Consider the following 16493-nt stretch of genomic DNA (forward strand, 5'->3'; position numbering starts at 1 on the left):
GGTTCGAACTTGACCATATTTTATTTTATAATATAAATATCTGTCAAAGGCTATATACTATTGTTCTAAAACTTAATTAATTTTCATCAATTACAAACATTTTTTTTTATTAACTTAAATATTTTATAATATGATTTTTTTTTTAATCGAGGTCATCCACAAACGAGTTTTGCGTACTCGATAGAGGCCCACGCCCACGCGTGATATGATTATTTTAAAATAAATATATTTTAGTTTATTTAATAAACACTTGCATCCCATAAATTATATAAATGATTGAAAAAATAAATATTAAAGTAACAAAATTTGTAAAAAATGAATTCCACATCAATTTATTGATTCAATAAAAATATATCAAATTTTATAAAATTAGATTTTGAATTAGTACACAAGCTAAATCACCCATTATATAAATTATTTTTAGTCATTTGTATCACTAGTTACATTATTTTAAAAACTTTATATCTTTTACACAATTGCATACTTTATAACAAATTTGATTTTTGCAACAAGTTTTTAACTTAATTTAGATTTACTATTCAATGAAATAGAATTAACTACGCTATTTAAAAAAAATAAAAGTTCTAATACTTTAAATTTTTACATTTTTGAACTTAACTGAACTATAATATCAGAATTACATTAGAGATATTCAAATAATGATAATTTGATGATAATTTTAAATTTTATTTATGCTTTTATATATTCAAATAATTATATTAGAGATATTTATTATAACAAATAATACACCTAAAATTTGGAATGATGAATTTAAGAAATGATTTCTAATTGATTATAAAAAATCATGAAATATTTCTAATACTTTTTATTTTGATATGCATAATAATACTTACAATTTAACTTATGAAATATGTAAATCTAAATTTTGGAAAATATATTAATTTTTTAATAATATTATAGTAATAAATTTGCCTTGCCCATTTGCCTTGCTCGTCCCTTCACTACTCCAATGTCGTTCACTGACATGAAATAAGTTCCTGTGTTTGCCATGCATTATTTCCCCCATTTCAAAGTATAACATTGATTTAAAAGGGAAAGGGACTAGTTTTATTTATTAATCAAAATTATTTTTTTTTATGTGTTTTTAGGAATTTTATTAGTTTTATTTTAAGATTTACTTTCATGTTTAAAATTATAAATAATATTTTTTTAATTTGAATTTTAAAAAAAAAAATCTTAAATAACTTTAAAATAAAGAATACTAAAATAATTTTTAAAGAATTATAAAATATTGGAAACTTCATTAAATTAGAAAAAATTTATATCTGTAATAATATTTTGAATTATAATTTAATCAAAATCTTGTACTGATTTGATTTAATTCAAATTGTAATACTTTTTATTTAAAGAGATAATATGATATGCATAATAATACTCAAAATTTAATTTATAACTTAAATTTTGAAAAATAAATTAATTTTTCTAATACTATATAGTAATAATTTTAAGTAATCTAAGAACTTACTATTAAATAAATTATTTAATGGTATTGGGGGAGTGGCTCGTTGCAAATAAGTTGCATTGTGGTAAGTCATGCCTAATTTTTTATGCCCAGATATCGCCTCGTACTTACATTGGAGTCTAATACTACAATGTCCTTACCTGCCACTATTTAATTTTGTACATAAATATTAATTTATAATATTTAATATTTGTACATAGATATAATTTTTAATTTATATTAATTCAATATTTATTTTTAATAATTTAAAATTATTTTATTTAATTAAAAAATAAAAACTATACAAATATTGATATTAATAAAATTTTAAACATCATTTTAAATTATCTACATAAAAATTATATAATTTTTTTTTTTTTTTGAATATTTAGATTTGAATATTTCTCAATGTTTTGGTTCTACACACTTTTGAAAAAAATTGATGATCAAATCACCTTCACTCCAACCTCCCAAGGTGATTCCAATCATAAAACTACTCCTTGATTGGATGGAAAGCTTACTACTTTACCCAATCCATCATTTCACTATTTCTTCCTTCACAATTATGACTGAACTCACATTGTCTTGCTTATTCCTACATATGCTCAGTTAGCACTTAATAGTACAAGTTAGTTTGGTCATCCCATGAATATTAGGCCCTATATTGTTAATGGAATGACTCCCATTCCTTAAACTCTACTACAGTAATAGTAATAGACAAAGAAAACTTAATGTCCTACAAATTGGTGCTACAACAATTTTATTGAAAAGATAAATACATTCAAAATAGTGATACTAAATGAATAACCTTATTGATTCATTGACATATCAAAAAAATCAATTTGAGATTCTCAAGAATGAACAAACTTGTAGACACAAAGAGTTTTATTGTTGTATTTCACCAATCTATACACCAATCTTACTGTCTTTATCCCATAATAGAGACTCCCTTGCTATTAAAAGGACTCCAATATAACTCCCAAAACTAATCCAACCAACTCTTAACGTTCAGTTGAATGTTTAAACCAAAACATAAAAAAACAATAGTTCCCTGAGATAGCAGTTATTATTTGAAAATTTGAATTTTTAAAACCATAAATGGCTTTACTTGAATTTGTAACTCCTTCCTAATTGTTTCCTAAAGTCCTAGACTCACCCCCAACCTATCTTAGACTCCTAGTGTGACGCCCCACTCGGGAACCCAAGAGAAATAAACCTAACATGTTACAATGTTTACTGAACTTTTTTTTTTTTTTGAAGTTTAAACAACATCAAGATAACATTAATGCAGAAGCAATAAGAACATACATATCAAATACACATTTGTAATTACAGACACAGTTTCAATTCCTCAAGGATTCCTTTACGTTGAGTCACATTTAATAATTTTAAATTAATTAGTTTAAGTTCCAAGTACAATGTCTCAAGATCATAAAGAAATAATAGATACATAATTGCATAAGAAAATGCATAAGTATAAACAATGCAATGAAAGTACATCCAATCAATAACATCCACTGCACATGTCGCAAGGTATGTGAGAATAGATATAATACATCGGAATACATGATAACATATATGCATCATCTGAAAAGAAGTCTCTAAGATAAGAAATAAGAATGACAAAGGTACATCTTCTGCAACGAACATCCAATAGCTGGCAATGTGAGGGGAAACCCAAATGGTAAGAAGGCACTACCTCCCAACCGCGTGGTTACCTAGTCAGGCTTCCACTCCCACCGTGCAGGGAAGATAATGAACGATCCACATATGGCTGTCAAACATACAACATTCCTAGGCAAGGTACCCCTAATAGTCAAAACTACCTCAAGGTAACACATGCTACTCAAGAAGATAAAATAATCCAAAAGTAAGACCACTCAATCCAATACCAACAGCTCATAACCAAACATCATTCACAAACCAAGTATAAACCAAATACCAAGATCATAAGATAAACTCAACGAAAGATAATCACCTCAAGTCAAAAGCCACATGTCAAAAGTACAACATCCATGAAACACCAATCATCATCAATGAAAGTAAATAACCATAATAAACACATCCGACAATAGATACACAACCAACAATAAGTACACCACCAGAGGTACACAAATCTACAGAGGAGACTCAGGCTACATACTAGGGAGTGTCATCACATGGCTGCTTGAGTTACCCTAGACTGATCTCTTAGTAGACCCCAGACCCTCGAGCGTTGAGTTACCCTGTACTGGTTACTCTGAACCCCGGACCCTCAACATCACACATATGGAAACTAGAAAGCCCTCTCAAGAAGATGAGGCACTCATCTCATTCCCATCCTTAGTCTATACAAGCACTAAAGGCATGGGTAGATCAAAAATCTCTAACTTATCTTTTTAGTGTGTTTCCCCCCCATAAATTTTAATTACTAGATTATCACTTATTACATAACTTGCATTAGGTTACCCTGGTACTAACCACTTTGGGTCTCGGACCCCTATGCAAGCCACTCCCAAGTCACGTACCTAGACAACCTCTCCTAAGCACATAAAAACATAGTTGTGTCCCATACCACAACACCCATAAAAATCAAACTCGGTTCCTTAACAAGCAACTTGATAATAAGATGGTTCTCCCATTCGAGTACACATAAAAGCTCCACAAATAAAACTCATAAATATAATCTCCAATATGAATGTCAAAACACATCATGGCATCCAATCACATCAATAGTATAAAATAAATCTCACAAAACCTCTGGTGTACTCCCTAGACTGGTCGACATCTAAACAACGCCAAAATCTCAAGCATAGGAAGTACAAGTAAAACCATACAGATACTCAGAGTAAGTTTCATGTTTGGCTTAATCGAACTCACATAGTTAAGTTGAACATAAGGTTTCATTTTCAGTTAAACACATGTTCGAGGTAATAAGTTTTCACAATCATTCCTTTTTAACTAACCCATTTCTATATTTAAATGATTGTTCAATTACCTTATAACTAAACTAAGGATAATCATTTATTTATTTATGTTATAAAAACAATCCTTAATTATTTAAAAAAAAAGCAAATTCGACTTTATTAAAATCATTAAACCCTCATTAATATCTTCCATTAAATCAATAATCTATTTTTACAATTTTAACAAATAATGTCCATTATTAATTAACTTTAATTAAGCTAATATTAATTAAATTAATCAATAATTGTTCATTTAAATACTTATATTAAAATCTTCATTGATTATAAATTTATTAATATTTAACTAAAAACTATTAATAATTATGAAAACTACATTAAAATATATTAATATTTAAATTATTAAATATTAATAAAGATCATTTAATAAAACATTATTAAATACATTTTTAAACGCAGACACTTGTAGGCAAAGTGATGTAAAGCCAAATGGGCCCTTCCAAGTGTTGGAAATAGTCAAGACTAGCTAGGTTACTGAGAGGGGAGGGGTGAATCGGTAACCTCAATTTTTTTGACAAATTTAGCACTTAATAACATAATTCATTCACCATTAATTGATCTAATCTACTACATGCATGAGACACTAAAAGATAAATATTCATGGCACATGAACACAATATTTGGTGACCCAAAAACCTTCCAATAAGAAAGTAAAAATAGGGTGGGGATGATACCCACAAAACTTCAATACTGTGGTATAAAGTTGGCCTATTAAGGCTTACAATGATCACTTATGATGATCTACCCTGTTAGGAGCAATTAGGACTACTAGGTCCACCTTGTTAGAGGTTTTACAAACGCACAATAAAGTATGCACTCAGTAAAGAGATTTAAGAAAATACTATTAAGTCTACCTTGTTAAAGGATTTGAATCTGATTCACCTATTAGGATGAAACAATAGATCTGACTTGCAATTGAATTACTGATTTAGACCCTTGAAATGTTGATCACCTCTTTTGTGATATATTTAACTTGACTACTCCTTATTTGACCTTGTTGAATACTTTGCTCTGCTGCTGATTCACATTCACGTGCTAATCATCACATTCACTTTCACTCTTTTCAAAACATTACTACTTCATCATGCTTGGGTATGATACAATACATTACATATATATCATCCCAATTCTCATAATTAAAAGGTTGACCAAAACACAAGATAACAACAATATTACTAAGTCAGCCCAAATGTAGAAACTTGGGTTCTAAAAACTAACTTGGTGACCTTTTGATACTCGACGTCCACTACTTTACTCGGCATCATCATGCATTCTATAGAAGTAGAGGCTTGGTCCATACTAATCACTCGACATAGCTTCAAACTCGGTGAACATTGGAAACTTAGTAGATATAGTGTCACTCGGTAGAAACTGAATACCAAGTTTACCTTTATTGCACTCAGTAAACTTTACTCATCCCATCACTCAGTTAACACTAGCTTCACATCAAAAGAACTGATGACTCAGTAGACACTGCAAAGCTCAGTAACAACTGAACTACTTGGTGTGAATTGAACTGCTCGATCTGAACTGCTAAACTTCACACTGCATGTATTCACTCGGTAACCTTTGGAATGCTCGGTGTGAAATGTGAAACTTGTTAACCACTGAATTTCTCAAAAAACATTGGAGACTAAATGATGAACTTAGTAACCATAAAAAATCTAAATAAGTGTTGTCACTAATAACAAACAAGACTTAATGCCGACAATTTCCCCCTTTCGCATTAGTGACAAAAACACTTGTTAGCCAAAACTTATGTATAGTGACGTGCTGATTTTGATTTTTGGTTTTTCAAAATTTATTTTTGTAACTTTTTTGTATATACATTTGCACATATCTCCCCCATAGAATGTACATATCATATCATAATATCATGCAGAGTGTATATACAAATATCTCTTCTTCTTAATTTTTCCCCCTTTATTATTCTGCACAAGTCTCTCCACCTTTTATTCTGTACATGTGTCTCTCCCCATTTTTGACAATAATTTCAAAGATTTATACATACATACTTATGAAAAGACACTAAAATGTGAGAGAAACTCTGAATGTACCTTGAGAATAAGAGCTAATGTCTTATCCTAGTTTTCTTACAAAATTTTGTAGGTTTGAAGTGCAACTTGGACTTCTACTGAGAGTTCAATCATATGATATGCAATTGAAGAATTGTTATCATGGATCAATTTTTTTGAATAAGTAATGTGCTTCTGCATTGTATCCATGATTGGAAGGATCATGTTCTGGATGTCTATTAGTGTAGACCTGATCCTTGCTTCCTCTCTCAACAATTCTACCTGCATATCAGATAGGAATCTAACCCTCATGTGATGTGTTGAGCTTGAGCTAGGGTCAAGCTGCAACATTTGAGCACTGGCCTTCAAATCCTCATCAATTTTATTCAATTTTCCTTTTATTTCCTTTGTGTACTCGATAACATCACATAGCTTAGCAAAAAGATATGTTACATTTGTGAAGAATTTTCAAGATTTTCCAAAATTGAGGAGACCTTTACTTGATGAATAGCAGTATGTTAAGCAATGTGCTCAAGCACTTTATTGTCAAACTTTTTCTCATCTTTTTCTATCAACTTATCCTGGCCATTACTGCTTCTTCTAACTATAATAAAATATGTTGAGATGAATCAACATCAACACCTATGGCCTCTATCAAGATATTCTTGGAACTCTCTATGAATTGGAATTCTCTATCCCTTTCTTCTCTGAGTTGCTTTTCTTTTGCCTTCATCTCAAGAAGCTGGCTTACTAATCTCATTTGTTCCATAGTAGCATTATCAAAATCCAACTTGGGAATTTCAATTTCCTTGTCCAAGTCTATGTCTTCATCAATTTCTTTTCCACTAATCAGAAGTTTAAGTGGTGTCTTTGGTTCAACTTCTGATATTACTACTTTAGATTTTGAGATAGAAATAATAGTAGAAATAGTAGGGCTTGCAATGAAAACTTGTATAGGTCCTACTGAAATAATGCTAACTGGAGCACTAGAAGAATCCAAAATTGATGTACTTCCCAAAATTGAAGTATATACAGGTGGAACACTGATAGAAGTACATACAATAGGAGCACTTACTAGAATATGCAAAATTGAAGTAGACAAAACTGTAGAATTAGATGTTGCAATTATTGCTGATTTCCCTGACTCAGGAGCTAAAGAAGAGGAAGGTTGCAGCTTGGTAGATAAAGTGGTAGACACTTCCATTAGTGATACCTGGAGCTGAGAGGGAGAAAAGAGTGATTGAGCAGATGATGTATCTATTTTGGTTACAATATCACTTGCTGAAGCTGTCTTTGTGCCAGATGATGTAGCAGTTATTACTGGAGAGTGAGGAAGGGAGGCTATGACAACCGCTACTATCCTGACTAGATCACTCTATTCTTATTCTTCTTCCCTATCTTCCTCTTCAACTTCTTCCTCTTTCTCTTCTTCATTATCCTTCATCGACTCTTGATATTCCTTAGCACCTATAGTGACACAAGGAGTATTGTCTTCTTTATTGTCTTCGTCCTTGTCACTCTCGTCATCATCATTGATTTCCACTGGATTTCCACTAGGTTTGTGCATATGATAAACATTCTCCCACATGGATGTAGCATCTTTGACTACATGCTCAATATCTTTCACCAAAATAAAAAAAGTATGAAATCTGATTGTTATCTTATCTTCATTCTTCTTCATTGCTTCCTTTACCTCGACATTGGTAAGACTCGATAGCAACTATCTCAAAGATTGTTGATATATGTCCTTTGTTGTCTGCATAGCTGATTCCCATCTAGGTTTTAACCTTGCTAATAACTCATTGGAAATTTGAGGAGCAATTTGATCAGGAGAATATTTCCATTTTCCCATCTTTTTTAATACCAACTCCTCAATCTACATCTTTTATGCATCAATTCTGGTTTTATATTTTAAAGCTTTGAAATTTGTAATCCCTACACCTTCTTCTAATTTCTTCAATCTTGCCTCAAAGGTGAGTGGGGGCTTACTAAACACAACTTCACTCCATCCTTTCTTCTTGGATCTTGTTGCAAATATAGTTGTAGAGGCCTTGGGTGGCTTGGTGATAGTCACCTTGCCTTTCTTTCTTACAAGCTCTTCCTCCTTTTCTAACTTATCTTCTTTCTCAGATTCTTCTTTTTCATCTTCACCTTTTCCCTCGGTAACCATAAGAGGGGCACTTGCAGTTTTTAGTTTTGAATTCCTCCTCTTACCTTTGTTTATCGCCTAAGGAAACTTAATTTCAAGTTCTATTCTAGCTTTTACTTCATCATAAGTACCAAAGATAGGTGTCTTTGGATCTACAGGCTCATTCCCTAGGGCTTCAATTATCTCCTTTGTTTCATCAATATTGACCTCATAAGGAAGAGGTTTCACCCATTCTATTCTAGGCCTAACTGTCTGGATGTATACTTTGTCACAATCAACCATGAAACAAACATCATCCTTGTAGTCTTCAACTAATTTTGGTGGAATCTAGAACTTGTTATTCATCTTCTCCTTAAAGGCTTCAAAATAGTTGTCCATTATACTATCAAAATTCTCACCCATTGCTATGATAAATTCATTAATCTGGTGCAAAAATGGAGTGTCCTTTCTCCATACCATCATTCCTTTGGAGGGGAAAAAAATTTGAACATAAAAGAACAAACAATTCAACAAAGAACCAAATTTGAATAGATTATTCTTTGAAGTTATTATGCTTTCCTGTTCTTATTCAACTACTTCAACATTAAATCTACTAAATCATATTCCAAATTCTTCTTAACAACTTTCTAAGCTAGGTCCACAGCCTCACATGACACACTATTCAATCGACTAGAGCTGTATATCTTATGCACAATTATATGAATACCAAACCTAAGTTCCACATTAGATACATTGCTAATCTTTAATCCTCTATCGTCCTACTTGGCTAGGGTTTTCTTTTGAAGCTCATCCTGACCTAGAGTTTTCGTAACTTTGACCTTGTTAAGCATAGGGAGACTTGTGATTTTGTGAATCATCTTCTTCATTATCAAGACTGGCTGCTCTAACCACAACTGACCATTATGCAATTGGCTCAAAATATACCTAATCCATTTTATCTGAAAGTTTCTTGGTAGGTGTAGAATGTGGGTTAAACGATTCTCCTTTAGATATTTATGCTCAGGCTTAAGGGTTCCCTCCACACATAGTTCGCTTAGGGCATTATCCATTTCTAGGGTTCCAATTTCTTGCACAACACATTTAAAATGAGTACGAATATCATTTATAAGGAGTACCTTTGGTGGAATTCTCGATTGAGCTCCATTGGGGTTGAGTGATTCTACAATTGCTGGCACCAGTTTGAAATTCAGAGCCTTCCACTCAACACCTCACACCAATATCTATGATCATTTCTTTGCCTTGCTGCTACTGGTGGATGCCATGATTTCTTGGTAAGATGAGAAAAACTTCTTTGAAAAGTTCACTATAAACTCTGCTCAAGATCGGTCGAAAGCTTTGCAAATTGCTCTACTATGGATATACTAAATTCACGGTGAAAATGAAGTTGAATTCCTTTCTTTTGTTGAAAATTTCCCATTAATTCTCGGTATGGTGAGAGCCATAATGACATAGTGCTTGACAAGCTGTCATCCACTATCTGTGTAGATTTCTTAGTAGAACCTTGTAACTCAATGACCAAACAATACTTTATTACTCCTGACCTTGCTCGGTATTACCTAACCTTGCTTGGTGAATACTGATGTTAAACTTTTGTGATCCATCTGTATTTGGAATATAGATTTGGATCTTTTCACTTCCTTCCATTGGAATTGTTTAAGATGTGATCCTGAGAATACAGTTCCAGTTCTTCTTTAAGAACTTAATTGGAAATGGTGGAGTCACCCACTTCATGAGTGACATGACCATCATCACTTGAATTGGCTTGCTTGGTAGATTTGGGAATCCACTACTATCTCATCTATTTCCTAATGTTATCAACTTTAGCTTTCTTTTCATCTTCAACTCTACCTATAGTCATGCAATTCTTAGCTATATGGCCAAGTTCAATGCATGTGTAACATCTTATTGTAGTATCCTTTCTTCTCAAGTGATGCCTAGCACAATTTATGCCAATGTGTCCATATTCTCCATAGTAATGACATTTGCACCAAGTATTGTAGTCCCAACCAAATATTGCATTTACAAATTGTTCAGCTAGATTAAATGGTTTAGATCAACATTCAGATGCCTTGTGACCTTATTTCTTGCATTTGTTACATTTACCTTCAAACTTTGGTTTCTCCTTGCATTCATTAGCTTTATGACCATGCTAACTACAATTGTAGTATTTTCCATTGAATTTTTCCTTTCCATTACTCCAACATTTGTTTGATGTATGACCTATATTACCATAGTGATTGCAAGTAAGTCTTTGATTCCTTTGAGCACCTCGTTTGGAGGATTCACCTTCTTCTTTGTATCCAAGTCCTACTTTACCCTTTTTCTTATAGAGATTCTGCTCATTTTGCTAATTTAATTGATCCATGTCTGCTTGGGATTTCATTATTCTTTTATTGAGTTGCTTCTCAAAATTTAGATCAACTTTCAATCTTTCATTGATTTGTCTTTCAATGCTTAAATCATTCCTTAACCTTTCATTTTCAAATCTCAGACTCATGGTTTCCTCATTTGCATTGGAGAGCTGATTGATAAGACTTTCTTGCTGAAAGGATTGATTTTGAGTTTCATTGTTCCTTGCCTCCAAGTCTTCATTTTCCTTATTTCTCTGTTCCAAAATTTCACACAGTCTTTTTGACTGGATTTCTTGTTCTCTTTTCAATTTTATTACCTCTTCTTGCAAGGAGCCATTCTTTTCTAGGAGTTCTTTGATTGCCTCATTTGCTTCATTTGAGCTGCTTCAAGGGAAAAAATCTTCAAACTTCTTTTCAACATACTAGTGGTCATTCATCTATTTTGTAAGTTCCTTCCTTCTTTTTGAGGATTGGGAAAGATGCTCTTTTGCTTCCTTGAGTTGAGCTATGGCCATCTCCAGATCTAGCTTCTCATTGTCAATAGATTTGTCAAGTTTGAATATCTCCATTGTCCTTGATCTTTGCTCAAGTTGTCAAACTTTATCCAAAGAACCACAATGCTTTAATACCAATTTTTGGAAACAGTCAAGACTAGTTACATTATTGAGAGGGGAGGGGTGAGTCAATAACCTCAAAAAATTTGACAAATTTAGCACTTAATAACATAATTCATTCACCACTAATTGATCTAATCTACTACATGCATGAGAAAAAGAAACATAAACATTCATGGCACATGAACACAATATTTGGTGACCCAGAAACCTTCCAATAAGAAAGTAAAACTGGGGTGGGGATACTGCAATTTAAAGTTGGCTTGTTAAGGCTTACAATGATCACTTCTGATGATCTGCCCTATTAGGAGCAATTAGGACTGCTAGATCCACTTTGTTAGAGATTTTACAAACATACAATGAAGTATGCACTTGGTAAAGAGATTTAAGAAAAGACTATTAAGTCTACCTTGTTAAAGGATTTGAATCTGATTCACCTATTAGGATGAAATAGTAGATCTGACTTAAAATTGAATTACTAATTTAGATCCTTGAAATGCTAATCACCTCTTTTTTGATAGATTTAACTTGACTACTCCTGATTTGACCTTGCTAAATACTTTGTTTTATTGCTGATTCACATTCACATGCTAATCATCAAATTCGTTTTCACTCTTTTCAAAACATTACTACTTCATAATGCTTGGGTATGATACAATACATTACATATATATCATCCCAATTCTCATAATTACAAGGTCAGCCAAAACATAAGATAACATCAATATCACTGAGTCGGCCCAAATGTAGAAACTTGGGTTCTGAAAGTTGACTTGGTGACCTTTTGATACTCGGCGTCCACTGCATTACTTGACATCATCATGCATTTGATAGAAGTAGAGGCTCGGTCCATACTAATCACTCAACATAGCTTCAAACTCGGTGAACATTGGAGACTCCATAGATATAGTGTCACTCGGTAGAAATTGAATACCAAGTTTACCTTGCTTGCACTCAGTAAACTCTACTCATCCCATCACTCAATTAACACTGGCTTCACATCAAAAGAATTGATGACTCGATAGACACTAAAAAGCTTGATAACAACTGAATTTCTCAATGTAAATTGAATTGCTCGATCTGAACTGCTAAACTTTAGACTACCTGTATTCACTCAGTAACCACTGGAATGCTCAGTGTGAACTGTGAAACTTGGTAACCACTGAATTGCTTGGAAAACATTGGAGACTGAATGATGAACTTGGTAACCATACAAAATTTGAATAAGTTTTTTCACTAATAACAAACAAGACTTAATGCCAAGACCAAGTTCTATGAGAAAACACTCCAAACAATGTGTTTTCCCAAAGGTTTCTGAATGCAACCTTAAGGATTAAGTTTCCCAAATCATGAAAATGACTTATCCAAAGACTTCTTAGTAATATAATGGTTTTGAATACCTAATACACCCCAAATAACTAGTTTACAAAATACCAAGAGCCTATCTCTAAGGTAAACCAATCATCCCGGCCTACTAGGCCTACAAGCCCCAATTAGCCCTCAAATGCTATCCTCTTGCATTTTTTCCACATTTTTCCATAACAACAAGAAAATAAATTAAAGATTAGGATACCCACTTGGCTTTTCTATAACATATCAAAAGATGAGGTATGGTTTTTTTGGACCAAGTCTCTGCTGTTACACTATAGGCCACTTTTTAGGCATAAAAACCCCTCCATTTACAAAGGAACTATATGGAATAATTATCTCTCAAATATAAAACTTGGTAAATTATCTAAATATTATCCTAAAATGAGGATTCTTCAATCTGATTGAACCCATCAACTCTCCATATGTGCTTTTTATGAAAGCCTAACCAAACAAGTCCAAAAATTAAGGTCTCTTCAAATCTGACCAAGAGATCACTTCCTGGACTTGTTATTTTATCCTACACCATATTTATGATGATTAATTTTACTTTTTAACATAAAACCATGGCCTCCTTTAGGCATATCTCCTGTTGCTATACCTATGACATCAAATTTAATGCATTTTCATGCACCCAAGCACTCCAAACTTGTCTGGTTGGATGATCATTGGTGTAGAGCACCAAGAAAAATATTTATGTGTCATCCTAGTTATGAATTAGAAGCAAGGTTGAAAAATGATATAATAAGACCCAAGATGTAAGGTCAATTGGACTCTAGGTGCCATTATAAGCTAGAATGCCAAATTGAACCAAGGGGTCAAAATGAGCAATATAGGTGATTTTTCAAGGCAAAAAGGATTTTTATGTTTATTATAATGTTATAAAGTTCCTTAGGGTCATTGGGTTTAGTTTTAGTTACCTAGGAGTTAAAATGTAAAAAATTGCAAAAATGCTGACAACTTTGCAATTTTGTTGAAAAACCAAGTCTATGTTACAACCACCATTTTAAATGTGGTTATAACCATTGTAATGGAAGCATATATGTATGATATGACCTTACAATCCTCAATGGGTGATGTTTGTATAGATTTGATGTCTTTTGAAGCAATAAAAGCACAATTTTTTGTTATTTTTCCTGTGTTTTATTGTTGTATGGATGTGTACAAATTGGAACATGTAAAAATTTGATATGGTTGGATAGGTATTTGAAGTATCTTTCATTTTAATTTTGTTTGAGGTTTTGATATATTCATTTGTGTAAGATATTACCATTTTACTAAGGGTTGTCTGGTTAAGTCTGTAAATTGAGTAGATTGTATTTATGGCCCTCTAACTTGCAATCCAACAGTGGGATCTTGATGTCATTTGGTGGAAATAAATTTAGGGGTGTATTCTATATATGGCATAATTTCAAGGGCAGAAAAGTTGGTTTACTATTTTTTCTTGTAGGCGCTAGGTTGAATATCATCATGTGTTCAGCCCAATGTTGAAGAGAAATTGGTGTAAAACTCTCAAACTTACCGTAATGACCTAGGTGAAGGGTGGAATGGATTGTTGGCATGGTGAGGAAGAGTCCCAAATGGTTGTGCTAATTATATGACCCCATCTCTTGACACTTGCCTTGGAAAGCCAACCTAATTAGGCCTATTAGGACAATGAACCTAGTTGGTGTTTGGGTATGCTGTAGTAGGATTAGTCCATGAGTCTTTGGAATCTTCAAGAGTTTGGAAAAGGATATCCAAAAAGGTTTTTTTTTTCCATATTGTTTGGGGAGTTTGGGAGTTAACCTTGGAAAACTAAAAACAGACCTACTAGGATTTCTAGGCCTAGATTTGGGAAATAGGTTTATTGGTGGTGTGGGAACCCTAAAAGTGGATGAATTCTAGTGGACAGGACTAAGTATGACAAAACAAGTCTTTGTTTGAACCCTTGAAAGCATTTTGTCTAATTTTCCCTATTTGGCCTAGTGTCCCTAAAGCCTTATTTTGGCCCAAGTTTGCCAAGAACCCTAGGGAGAGGGTAAGACCTTGGAGAAGTGGAGTTCACTTGAAGAGATAGAGGTTAGCATTGGGTAAAGGCTAGAAACCTTGTTTGGCATCTTGTAGTGGGTTGGGTCCTACTAGGCACTTAAGAAGGTTTTGGTGGATTAAGGTTGTAGAATCTACACTAATCATCTACATCCTCTGACTGTTCCCTGCATTAGTATGATAATTACATATGATATATGTTAATAATCCATCCCAAAGTTATAGTTAGAATAGAAAGGGGATGGTTATATCATTTTTCTTGAAGGAAACTGGTGTAGGGCACCAAGGCAAATGGAGAGTGGTCCTAGTTTTGGATTTGGGGCTGAATTCAAGGGTTTTGGAAAATATGTGCCTCTAACTTGCAATCCCACAATTGGAATTTAATGCCACTTGGAGGGATGTAAGTTAGGAGTGTGTACTTTGATATGGTAGAGTTTCAGGCCTAGAGGAGAAGGTTTCATATTTTTACCAGTCGGCCCTAGGCTAAACATCCTTGTGTTCAACCCAGATTTGTAGGAGAAGTGATGATTAGACTTCCAAACCAACTGATCTGACCCAGGAAAAGGGTGAAATAGAGATTTTGCATGGGAGGAAGAGTTCCATGTAGTTGTGCTAGTTCTATGAACCCATATCCTAACACTTGCTTTGGAAAGCCAACCTAATTAGGCCTACCAATATATTTTGGAGTCTTTAAGAACCTGGTAAAGGGTATTCAAAAGGGTAATTTATTTGATACCTCATTTGGAAATTTTGGAAGTTAGCCATAGAAAACTAAAAAACTGACATACTAGGATTTCTAGGCATGATTTTGGGAATTTGGTCTTTTGGGGGTGTTAGAACCCTAAAAGTGCATGAATCTCTGTGGTATGAGCCTAGTGATGTTGATCCTACCATAAGTTTGGAGTTTGGAAACCAAATTTCACATTTTGCCTTATTTGGCCTAGTTGAGGGCTAGTGTCCCTAAAACCTATAATTGACCCAAGCTTACTAAGAGACCTAGAGAAGGGTATAGACCTTAGGAAAGTGGAGTCCACTTGGAGACACAGTGTTCAGCATTGGGTAAAGGCTAGTAAGCCTAATTGGCATCTTGCAGTGGGTTGGGTGCTACTAGACACTTAAGAAGTTTTTGGAGAAAGAAGGTTGTAAGCTTTGCATCGGAAACAATGTGAAAATGACTATCTACAACACTTCTTCTAAATAAATGAAAACTTCAAATTGGACCTAGGTGTGGTAGTATGGGTATTGGATGCCATTTATTGCAAACTTGCAAACATGAAGAGTTTTATTGTTGTAATTCACCAATCTCAATGTGTCCATGGTCATTGTTCTCTTTTCATTCATGTTTGGGGGTATGTTCGTGGTGCAAAGAACCAAGGCACTTGGTTTATATTTTGGTTGTCATATTTTTTTTACCTACTTAGGCTAGAATAAACAACCCTTGGATGAGAAGTCCATGGTTGTCAAAGAAAGACACCATTTTGTATGCTTAAGGCACTTTATGCAATTTTATAAGAAAAAGTTGTTCATTAGGAAAATTTAGAAT

The sequence above is a fragment of the Cupressus sempervirens genome, chromosome 1, assembly GCF_028749045.1.
Source record: "Cupressus sempervirens isolate cs-2001-9-10 chromosome 1, ASM2874904v1, whole genome shotgun sequence".
Classification (NCBI taxonomy): Eukaryota; Viridiplantae; Streptophyta; class Pinopsida; order Cupressales; family Cupressaceae; genus Cupressus; species Cupressus sempervirens.